Source organism: Periplaneta americana, chromosome 14 (assembly GCF_040183065.1).
Source record: "Periplaneta americana isolate PAMFEO1 chromosome 14, P.americana_PAMFEO1_priV1, whole genome shotgun sequence".
Lineage (NCBI taxonomy): Eukaryota > Metazoa > Arthropoda > Insecta > Blattodea > Blattidae > Periplaneta > Periplaneta americana.
This window is the reverse complement of record NC_091130.1, coordinates 97,182,769-97,194,897: the sequence shown is the minus strand read 5'-3', so window position 1 is coordinate 97,194,897 and position 12,129 is coordinate 97,182,769. Positions and strand designations below refer to the sequence as shown.

The 12,129-nt window shown below is 35.6% G+C and overlaps 1 protein-coding gene across 1 annotated transcript in view; it reads left to right on the top strand.

Moving 5' to 3' along the window:
* Positions 1-12,129, top strand: part of Nlg3 (Neuroligin 3) — a 457,758-nt gene that overhangs the window by 115,080 nt on the left and 330,549 nt on the right. The gene's annotated exons all lie outside the window — the stretch shown is intronic.

The window sequence follows — 12,129 nt, the reverse complement described above, 5'->3', positions numbered from 1 at the left end:
ATATTGGGTACAAAATATTCCGTGATTAAGAAGTTTTGAGTTTAGTTGCAACATTCAATGAACATTTTTTTTGTCTTTATCGTTCCACGTGTACAACATTTTGTAATGGAACCTTTATTTCTACAGAAAATCTTAATCTGTAATGATGTTTCTTCTGACTGAGAATTTGGCTGATATATACAGGGACATCATTTTATTTTCACTAATACAGTATTTCTAATATTAACGCGGCTATACCTTTGGATTGAAGGTTGAGAACCGGAAACACCGTTTGCTATCCTCTTTCACGACTCGAGTTCGATGCTACTGGCGTAAAGTACAAACAAACATTTTACTAGGTATAGGAGGGAAGAAAAGTAGTTCATGCATTTACGTAAACTATGAAATATCGCGATTTTGGGTTTGATAATTTTTATTAGGTTTTTGTTTAATCAAAATATAGTATTGTATTAACAATAAGTGTTTTTACTGACGAACTGAGCTATTCATGCGGACGTTTTCATTATTCAGTGTATAGTATACTGTCTACAGCACAATAGCGTACAATATAGAGAGTGAAGTTAAATTGATTAATAATCATAATATGATATTTAAACACATTTTAGAAAATGGTGGCCATTCATTTCGATACAGGCTTCAGTTTTTTTTGTTAATATTATCACACTATAGACTATTATACCTAATTCCAATTACCAGTTTCGTCTTTAGTACTTGTAACTCGTGTTGAAATAATTTGATACCTACTCTAAAAGAGTACCTTACGTACTGTAAATTCAATCTTCACTTCTGCCTGATCCGAAAAGATAAAATTACTCATATTGCTAGCTGCTGTCCGTCCAAGTGGCTTTGTTGCAAAGTCGTAGAAAGGGGGGAAATCACGTGACAGTTAATTACTTAACGAGGTCCTTTATTTAAGTAATTTTAAACAGTTGTGTATTATTACGTAGACGTCCAATGCCTAACAGAAATTAATGTTTTCAGAAAAGAGCTGAGACAGTTCAGCCTCTAGTCTTTACAATGGGGTTTGCAGAAGCGGGTGGGGGAAACAGGATTCGACGTAGGCAAACGGACGACAGTACCTGTGCGAAAATATGATTCAATATTGATAGCTCTTTCGTCACTGGAAAACGCGAACATATTTCTGGAATGTACTATACTCACTATCTCAATACTGTTTACTATGACTGTAAGGTGACTTTGACTGCATATACGGCCTTGGTTCTGTGTGGAGGACGGTTGGAAGTTTACTACTAGAGGGGGTGGGAGTGATGTACATTCAAAAACTCAGGTACAATAAAAATTGAAATAAAAATAAAATGATGTCCCTGTACATCTATTATCAGGCAGTACATCTCACTTGACGATATGTGTATGGAGAAGAACAATTGTTTGTATACATCTCAATTGTAATTATGGACCGGCAACATTCATTTCAAAGTGCGCAGAAACTAAATGCTCCTACCTGTCAGACTGGAGTGGGGAATGTCACTTCTCTTGGGACTCTTGAAGAGTACTGATCTGCTCGTGTGAAGTATGGTTTATTAGTGTAATATAGCATTGTTCTATTCCTACTACCTCAGAGTATTTAAAGTAATCTTAAACTGTAAAGTGATCTAACTCTCTGTCACCCCTCTCGATATCAGTCGGTGTGTGACAATGACGTAATGCTCTTACTCAAGAGCGGAAGAAGAATGTTGCCTGGCTACAATGTAATAAATTAAATTAAATTATGTTTTATTTAACGACACCCGTAACTGTCGAGGTGCCGTAATTTTGTCCTGCAGGAGTTCTCTTACATGCCAGTAAATCTACTGACATGATCGTGCCGCATTTAAACACACTTAAATGCCTTCTACCTGGGCCGGGATCGAACCCGCAACCTCGACCACAGAAGACCAGCGCTATACTGACTGCGCTACCCAGGCCGACTACAGTGTAATATGTTGCTAGTCAGCGATGTATACAATGGAGGGTGAAAGGAACTGGCCACCCTACCTCATTATCCCTTGCTTTAGTTGCCTTATCAGTGATGTCTTATTGGTGTCACTTGTGATGTTCAAATCTGTCTTCGGATAGTTGAGTAAACAGCAGCAAGGATGTTTCCACGACAAATTTATGTAGGCCTACCGATGTTAGAAAAGCATTACCATTTTAAATATTCTTATAAGCAGGCTAATTCGACGGATTGCAACCTTATTATTGTAATTTATTATTTTTACTTGGTTATTTAACGACACTCTATCAACTATTGAGTTATTTATCGTCAGTGGTATTGCTGATGGCGAGATGAGGCCGAGCATTCACCATTAATTACCTGTCATTCGCCTTACGGTTGGGAAAACCTCGGAAAAAACCCCCAACCAGTTTATCTACCTAAGCGGTAACGAAATCCACGGCCGAGCGCAACTCTGAATCAGCAGGTAAACGCGCTACAGTCTGAGCTACGCTGATGACTGTAATTATTATTATTATTATTATTATTATTATTATCATCATCATCACCCGTCAATATAATATCTTCGGGCAACTCTAACCCATCACTGTCTCTTACAGAGATCTGCACGAGCAAGAATGGGGCTCGCCAGCCGTATTCAAGTAGGAACCTTTCATGTGCTTCTCAGTCTCATGCAATTAAGACAAAGTATTCGGGCCAAATCCGAAAACATTAACAAATTCATAGCCAATAACCGCACACTTCCGAATAGCTATAACCGCACTATGGTACAACTTATATAACGCAGACATTATGACATTCCAGAACCGAAAATCGCAGTAACAAAGAAAGTTGGAAAGGACTTGTGAAATTGATATGAAGAATGAAATGATGAAAAAATCAAGGTGTTGTATGGCTGTTACGGATGTGAAAACGTACAGCACTGTCATTTTATATGCTGAGGGGTGATATGATTTGTTTGGTAGAACCGTTGTATTAGATGTGTAAATAAAACAAGCAAAACACACTGTTATGATGCTATGGGCTTCAATTATTCTAGAACCTGCAGTGCTACTATTTTGTTTCAGTGTGCTCTCTGAGTGACCTGTAGGCCTACCACTTTTCCTGTTAGTACTGTATTGGTTATTGTTGAGTGTTCATTACATCATCACTGGACAGAAATTAATTATGTTCGTTAGTTTAGAACATTATTTATAGTGATAGTCATAATAATTGTTGTAAATAGAAAATAAAAAAAAAATTAAAGATATTGACTCTAACAAAGTTGCAAAGTACTTACTGTATGGTAATTTTAAAGGCAGGTGTTTTCGTGAAGTAAAAGTGACCCTGTAGTTTGAAGATTTTATTAAAAAGTATAATGCTACTATCAACACAAATAGTGATGTGAGTATTATTATTATTATTATTATTATTATTATTATTATTATTATTATTATTATTATTATTATTATTATTGTGGCCACTGGTGATCACATCCGTGACCCAGTGGACGTTAGAAATATTGGAAGGCAGAAAATGAGAGGGAGTTGTAGGACGGTACTCTTGAAAAACGCTAGGTAAATAATCAGGTCGAATTGACTGCAACGGAAAATATAATTACATTCAGTAAACCAGACATGGATTTAATTCGTAAATCCACATACCGCGAACGACACAAATACTGGTCGAAATTTTTAAAGAACTGATTGGCGTTTTAAAGTTTGTTGGCTAAATCGAAATAAATATTAAAAAATAATGAAAAAAAAAAATCTACGTTTTTGAATGTGAGTAACTTCTTATTGACATTTCTATTTTCTATGCACATTTTGTGAACAGAACTTAGCGTTTGGCACTGTTAACCAAGCATTTATATATTAATCCTTAAACTCTGGCTTAGAATGTGACTGAAACATTTCAATTATCTGATCCGATAGAAAACCCTAGGTGGGATCTAGAAAATTTCGTTGCTCAAATCAAGGTACATTTTACATCTGTAATGGCTTAGCTGTAGCATGACTAAGTGGCCAATAACAGAGGTCCGAGTGCGTGTGGGCTTGTCTAGCCCTTCACAATACAATGTAATTTCGGTTTACAGAAGTCCTTAAAGATACTGCTGGATTATTTTGAAACGTTCTGGTACCAAAATGCAACACTGCTACAGTATTTAATCATAGTAGTAATTTAGGCCCAAGAATATATGAGCCGTTCAGAGCAGAAGTGGTGTAAATCAAAAATGGGCAATGAGGGTTAAAGTAAACATTCTGTAAAATTCAGCGCAAAGTAGCAAATTAATATTCAATTTAATTAAATTATTAGTAATCAGTGGATAGCACGAATGACATATTTAGTGCTATTTTGCGCTGTATTTTACAGAATTTTTACTTTAAACCTCATTACCCAATTTTGACTTACACCGCTTCTGCTCTGAACGGCTCATATAACAAATTTATATTTAAATATCCTAATTTTGTCAATTCTATTAGTTCTATTATTAAATTTAAAAAGTTATGTATGGATTTTATAAATAATGAAAAATTGTAAATTTGAATTTATATATTCTTATTGTGTAGTAGATATAAGACAAATTGTATTGTATACTTCTTAATTTAAATTCAAGAATCCGCCCCTGAGCACGAGTTCTACTTCAGGGGTGAGCTAAAGTTTTATCTGTTTATATTGTATTTTATGTTACATTTATAAGCAAAAATAAATGAATAAAAAAGTAAAAAAATATATGAATATAAATTTATATTCGCATAGGAGAAATGACATATTGGTCAATATAAGTATAGAGACTGAGGAAGCATGGACAGGTCTGTGTGCGACTGAACTAATAAATTAACACATGTGTGTATAATATAGAGAAGCGGCTTTGCAAATCGGACAATACACCTCCTGGAAGGGTGTAATAATTTTCACGGGAATGTGGAACAGATAAGGAATTGAAAATATTAATCAGAAATATAGGAAACCGTAATACTTACTGGTATATTCTGAATCAAGTTGTTGGGTCAGATTTTATGTAATCCAATTCATTCCATGTGTAGAGAGAATAAACTTATTACGATTTCTTTTTAAACTCCTTACATGCTTTTGTCCAGTTAAGTAAAATGTGCTACATGCATTACAGAGAAGGGGCGTTTTACCAGAATAACTGGCTATTTATGTTTCTCTTTCTCCTCACTAAATACATCATTCAGGGCGAAAATAACTTACAGTCAACTTATTTCTCATTTATACGTCTAATTTATCGAACTATAGTAACTAATGTCTGCAGAAAGGTCTATTTGGACAATGTTTTGTTAATGGTGTGACGGGTGAAATTCTGGTCATTTTCACTAAAAAATCGCATTTTCGCTTTCTTGTAAAAAAATTAATCAGTAATCTCTTATCTGAAGCGTTCAGAACCTTAGTGGGCCAAGCGCCATTTACTAAAACCGTAGAAAACAAAGGTTAAAATGAAGTTATTACCATAATTGAATGGAAACGTATAGCAAGTAATATAAAGTGACATATTAAAACTAAATGATATGTCAATCTTCATTAAACTATGGTATTCACTTAATTTTAACTCTTGCTTTCTCCGTTCTTAACAAATGGCGCTTGGCCCACTATGACTATGAACTCTTAATTTATATGTTAAGCAAGTTTCAATGCTCTGCGGCACTCGAAACCACAAAAATTACGCAATATACATGGCTGCATCCTTGAACTTCTATTCCATGCAAATTTTACAAGCTCTTTTCTCATACTCTTTTTTTTAACACATTTCATCAGGTTGGAAGTTTACAGGCTCTTACAATTTTGATGCTAAGAACATAAAATTTTTACTGCATGTTCTATACACTGTGGTTAACAAAATAGCGCATGGGTTTTATGATTAAATAAATACGTTTTAAAATAAAACATGAAATATTTATAGTGGCAATGGAAAATTTCAAATTTTAGGTATGCAGTGGTTATAACATTTTTTCCCTCACTTTTGTGGTAAAGATATAGGAAAACTAACGAGTGATGTTTTTCTAAATATGCCACTGGCCTTGCAAAAGAAAATCCAAACATTCTATGGAAAAATTGAGCGACATATTTCATTTTTAAATATGCAAATTTTTCAAAATATTTTTGCTAATAACTCAGAAAATAAATGACTCACAAAAATAAAACTTCACCACGTCATTATCTATTACACCGTGATTATGTGTACAAAAAATCAAGGACGTTGCTTGTAAAATGTAGAAAATAAAATTTGAAACTTCTGTGCAGAATTGCTGTAAAGACTTGTGTTAATTTGTTTAATGGTTCTTAAACGAAAATATTTTTTGCTCATTCTACAAAATGATTACAGAAGTTGATGGTCTGAAAGTGGCATACCAATTGCAGAGTGCCCTGGTGGTACGAATGCAGACTCAAGATGAAAGAATATAGTACGATGAACAATAAACACTAAGAGAACTAGTTATTATTGTTTGTTAAAATGAACTTCAGGTTACACCCTGGAATGCAAAGCTGTTGATCTCGTGTGTGATTATATCACCACAGTGAATCGCCAGGTAATATATCTCAATGAAGTAGTTCAAAATAAGTCCTTCTTAAATTATATTAAAATTTCTTCAGCAACGTGCTTGGCAGTGCAGCTGGAAATGTGGAATAAAGGCTAACTTTTTCTGTTAAATATAATGTAAGGAAGAAGAACGACGCAATACTGCCTGTTTTTGCCGCAAACTTCCAGAGAATGTCACTTGTAGAGTACCGTACGTATAAGAATACTTTACCCATATTAGCTAGCAGCACGAAGAAAACTGAAGGCTAGCGAGGAGATGGGAAAGAAAAGTAGCGCAAAGAACGTGTAACTAAAAAAGACAAGAAATCATACAAATGCAGAAAGAAACAGTACTCCAGAGGCAAATCTAGAAGAGCAGCAGTTCGAAAAATATATAAAACATGAAAGAATTTCTGTGATAAATTTTCTAAAGCTCCTTCAGTGGAGCAGCGGAACTCGGAGTGAGATAAGTGGCTAACAGGCTTGGAGCTCACATATTCAGTTTTTCTCAGCCCCGAACTCCCTTGCAAGGGCGCGTTTTCGCTCAACTTTTCATGTTTCTCCCCTCTATTCCCCTCTCCATTTATTTATTTATTTATTTATTTATTTATTTATTTATTTATTTATTTATTTATTTATTTATTTATTTATTTATTTATTTATTCATTCACGACCCTCCTTAAAACGAGAAAACCATTTTCTTGTCGTGCTCTCTTCTATAGCATTGTCCCCATGCACGACGCAATTTCTGGCCGCCTCCGCTGCTTTCGCCCATCTATTGAACTCAAAAAGAAGAATATGTCGAAAATGTTCCAAGTTCTCCACTTGACACTCCATTTTCTAGCGTCCATGGCTCCACTCACTAGCTGTAAAAATGAAAACTTCAATACGTAAACTCAAGCACAACACTTGAACTTCAAATAAAAACTCACAATCTATAAATAAACCCATAATAACCGGAGTACCAACACGCGAAACAAAGACGCTTCCAACTCATACAGCAACCCAATACATGGGTTGTAAATAAAGTAGTGGCAACACTATCGGGAATGAGTCAAGTGCATTCGCATGTGATACGAGACAACTGGTGATCGTACTTGGAGATATTATCGATGTATTGAATGACAAAACCGGTTGCTATGACAACAGATGTTATTTGCGTGTTTAAGTGTAGAGCACTATTTTTAACTGCTATAAACCATGTTTACCACACTTGAACAGCGATCGTGGATAAAAATCGAGGTAGCCCGTGGTAGAAATGCACACCAATGTCATCAAGGGTTACTTGAAGCTTGTGACAACGATGCACTACCGTATCCGAGGGTTGCAAGATGGGTCTCTGCATTTCGTACGAGTCCACATTTCCTGAGAGACAACCCACCTTTCATCTTCCATGATAATAATCGTTGTCGTGTCGCAGGAGCAGTGGCTGAATTGCTACAGAGATAGGATTGGGACGTAGCGGAACATCCTCCGTATTCCCCTGACATGAGTCCTTGTGACTACGACTTGTATCAACTGTCCAAAAAAAACACTTAGAGGCAAGAGGTTTCCAGACATTGCATCAGTGCTTCATGCAATAGGGCAGTCCATCAGAGAGATCAACAGGAACAACCTCTCTAACGACATTCAACGGTTACCACGTATTTGGAAAAAGATACAGGAACACGCTGGTGGTTATATTGAAAGAATTTAAATGTATTTTCCATGTAAGTTCAATAATATGTTCGTACTATCTATGTTGCCACTACTTTATTTACAATCCTCGTATTTATATATATTTTTATTTTTTCGGTTTCTCCGTTCTCTATTTACAAAATTAAAAATTAATAAAAGGAATAATTGTATTCCTTTGGTTTTAAATTTTGGATAGTTTTTGTTCAATCCTTTCCATTGCAGATTTGTAGTTATAACATTTCTGAAATCTTTTTCTCAGGCGTGGTGTTTTGCTGATTTTTTTCGAAATACATACATTACACATGATAATAGCATTAATTATTTAACACCTAAATCAGCGGTCATAAGCACAGTGCACCCTGGGGGTAGCGTCCCTTACCCGCGGATAAGACATTGCACTAGCGTGCAGCCGTGGCTGCTGACGGATATCTTTCTGCCTCTCCCTTCTGCACGACGGAGCATATTACCATACACTCGTTATCCTTTACTCATTTCAGTGAGTGATGACCACTCATCTAAATAATAATAAAAGCAAATGATACTTCGAAAAATAAAATCTGCTACTTTCGGTAACTGTCCTTTTTTTTTTTTTAAATAGGCTACTTCATTGTGGCGACATTGACACGGATTGGACTTCGACCAGAAAAAAACGTCCTGTCATGTATGGCGTATGAGTCTCATCAAAATTATTGAAGTAATGTTCATGCAGAAAATGAGGTATCGACCAGAGTGCTGTGTAAACAGAAGGATTAACATTTAGGCTACACATACCCTGTCTGCGACAAATCTGAATGTCTCTCAGTACTAGAACCTTGGGTTTTGTCAACGGTATTTGAAGGGTACACGGGAAAAACGATCAAGGTCCATCAAAAATCGAAATTGAGTTAATAATGCTATCTTATAGTGGAAAGGAAGTTCTATCATGTGGTCTAGCTAGTAATAAGAAATCATCATTCTTGACATTCCACTACGTCAATTTCTATTAAATACACACATAACAAAGTATTAAGTGCTTAAAATTTAAAATTCGTTTTTCTCGAAACTTTCTAAAATGGACCTTGATCGTTATTCCCGTGTACCCTTCATTTTTGTATAATTATGTATATATACTGTGTATATATAATTATATTTCCCATGATTCTCCGCTTATCCGCTAAATGAGAAGACAAGATGGAAGCAAGGAATATAAAAAATATTGAGACAAATGTTCTGCCTCTCGATACTGTCAACACCATTTACTCATAACATGACGAGGAAAAGGTAATATGACTTTTCCGTTTCAGACGCTAGAGATGCTAATAATAATAATAATAATAATAATAATAATAACAACAATAACAATAACAACAACAACAGCAACCAGTGCTTTCCTTCTGGATAAAAGGTAGTTAAATTCTGTGTATAATATTTTGAAACCGATGGAGAGATGTATTTCTAGTTTACTCCGCATCATCGACTGATTTGACAAAACATTTCAGCACATAACACACTCGGGATTTTGTTTATATTCATCTCCACGCCACGTAATACCATATTGCAAGTATTCATCACTATATTTTGCGAAACGCGGTGAGTTTTTGTGAATCAGAAGGGAATTGTCGCGTACATGATTTGAATTAGCACTGCTGTCATCTAACTCAGAACTTGACCAGATTGTCTTTTTCAATTGAAAAATTTGTCCCTGATAAAATCTAAATAAAGCACTCTTGATAAAATAGTCACATTATCACACGCTCATACGTATATAGGCCCACTGAAACTGACCAATATGTTCTGACGATTCTAAACACTGTATATTACTAAGTGGGAAGAGTGAACGAATTATTAAGCATTGTTGCAGATGTTTATTCGAATTATCGCCAGGCAGAAAAATTAAACTGACCATTGTTGCAGGTGTTCACGTTTCATTGGTAAAGTCTGTCTCAAAATGAAATGTACCGTATCAAGAACTTCGTTGTAAATTTAAAAAATGCGTTGTAAAGATTCTTTCTGGATAGAATAAAATTTATTTTTCAATTCCAAAATTTCGCGACGCACTCCATGGGGCTAAGCGACACACCGCTTGAGAACCACTGCTTTAAGCTACGGTATTTTTAAACATGTTTACTATCTTGCAGCCCCTAATACTTTGTGACAAGGAATTCCATTGTCGCGAGGTGGATACTATAAAAGATTATGAATAACAACATGTTCTATGGAGAGATATGCTTAGCGTGCCTCAGATGAGTGATCTGGTATTTGCGTCGTGGTTAGAGTATAGATAAGAGAAACGAGACGAAAGGTTATTTGGTGTTGAGATGTGTAGAATTCGAAAGAGTAAAGACAAAGATTGTAAAGTTCTACGTTCTTCGTGTCGGAGCCATGAAACACTTGCGAAGGACGGTGATATGTAATCATATCGTCAAATGTTGCACACGTATCTGACGCACATATTCTGAACTCGCTGTAACTTGACAGTTCAGAACTTAGGTCACTTAACAGAACATCACAGTAATCGAAGTGCGGCATTACTAGGGTTTGTATTAGAGTATGTTTTAGTTGCTGGGACAAAAAGTTTCTTAAGCCACACAAACAGATTTTTTTATTGTTTCTTTAACTTGAAAATTGCAATTTTGATTATTATCCGAAAAGAAAAAGATTTTTTTCGACAAATGAATAAGCGATTAGTGTGTTATTAGGTGTAACAACTAGAAGATTACTGTTATTAAGAGAGTTAACTAAACGTTTATGTCGAATAATTATAGCTTGAGTCTTATTTGGATTAAGTGCGAGTCTGCAATTGACTGCCCATGTGGAAACAGTGGTTAAGTCACAATTTAACTTATCAATTGAGTCATTGATCGTATTGGGTCTGGAATGTATGTAAAGTTGTAGGTCGTCGGCATTGAGGTGATATCGGCAATACTGTAAGTTCTTTGATACGTCATTAATGTAGATAGAGAAGAGTAGTGGTCCTAATACGGAGCTCTGGGGCACTCCCATCTTTGTTCATCGCCATGGGGAGAACTGATTATCAAGTGAAACATACTGTTGGCGATAACGTAGGTAGGAACCCATCCAGCTCAAGGTATTGCCTGACAGGTGCCAAGTCTTCATCTTTGCAAAAAGCAGGTCGATATCAGTAGAACTAAAGGCATTGCTGAAATCTAGAAGAATTAGTGCCGTTACTTCACTCCTATTCATAGCTTCACGGATGTCCTCAGTCACTTTAAGTAGAGCTGTAGTAATGCTGTGTCCAGGCCTAAAGCCCGATTGATAGTCATCAAGGAGATTGTATTCGACGAGATAGTTCGTAAGTTGTCTGTGTAAAATACGTTCCAATGCTTTTGAGAGTGGGAAGGTTTGATATCGGTCCTTATTGGTTTACTGTAGAAGGTGTATTAGATTAGGTAAAGGTTTTACTAACGCCATTTTCCAGAGTGAGGGATAGGATCCAGTCATAATAGATCCATTGAATATATGGGTAACAGTCGGCAGGATCACATCTATTATTTTACAGAGGAGAGTGATATTTATATTGTCTATACCTTGGACTTTAGATTTAATACGTCGCAGCGACTTCATTACGTCAGTCGGGTTAATGTGTTTAAAGAAGAATTTATCCCACACAGGTTGGGGATAAGATCTCAGAAATTCAGAAGTCTCTTGTTTATGTAATGCTTCAGTGGAGCAAAGACAAAATGTTCATTTAGACTATTGAGTGACAAGTTGATGTTTATTATCCGAGGTTTTGCTTTTGTTAGACCCAGGCCAATGTAGAATTTGAAAGGCATGATGAGGGCCGATAAGCTGATACAATGACAATGGGAGTTTTGTCAGGATACGTCTGTGCTTATCTATTTAACAAATATTATTAGTTTGCAATACTTGTCACATTTATTTAGTTTTTTTTTTATATATTTTCGGCTTAAGTAAGCCATCTTCAGAAAAGTTTATGCCTATATACATGAAAGTAGTGCGTACATGTGTGTGTGGTACA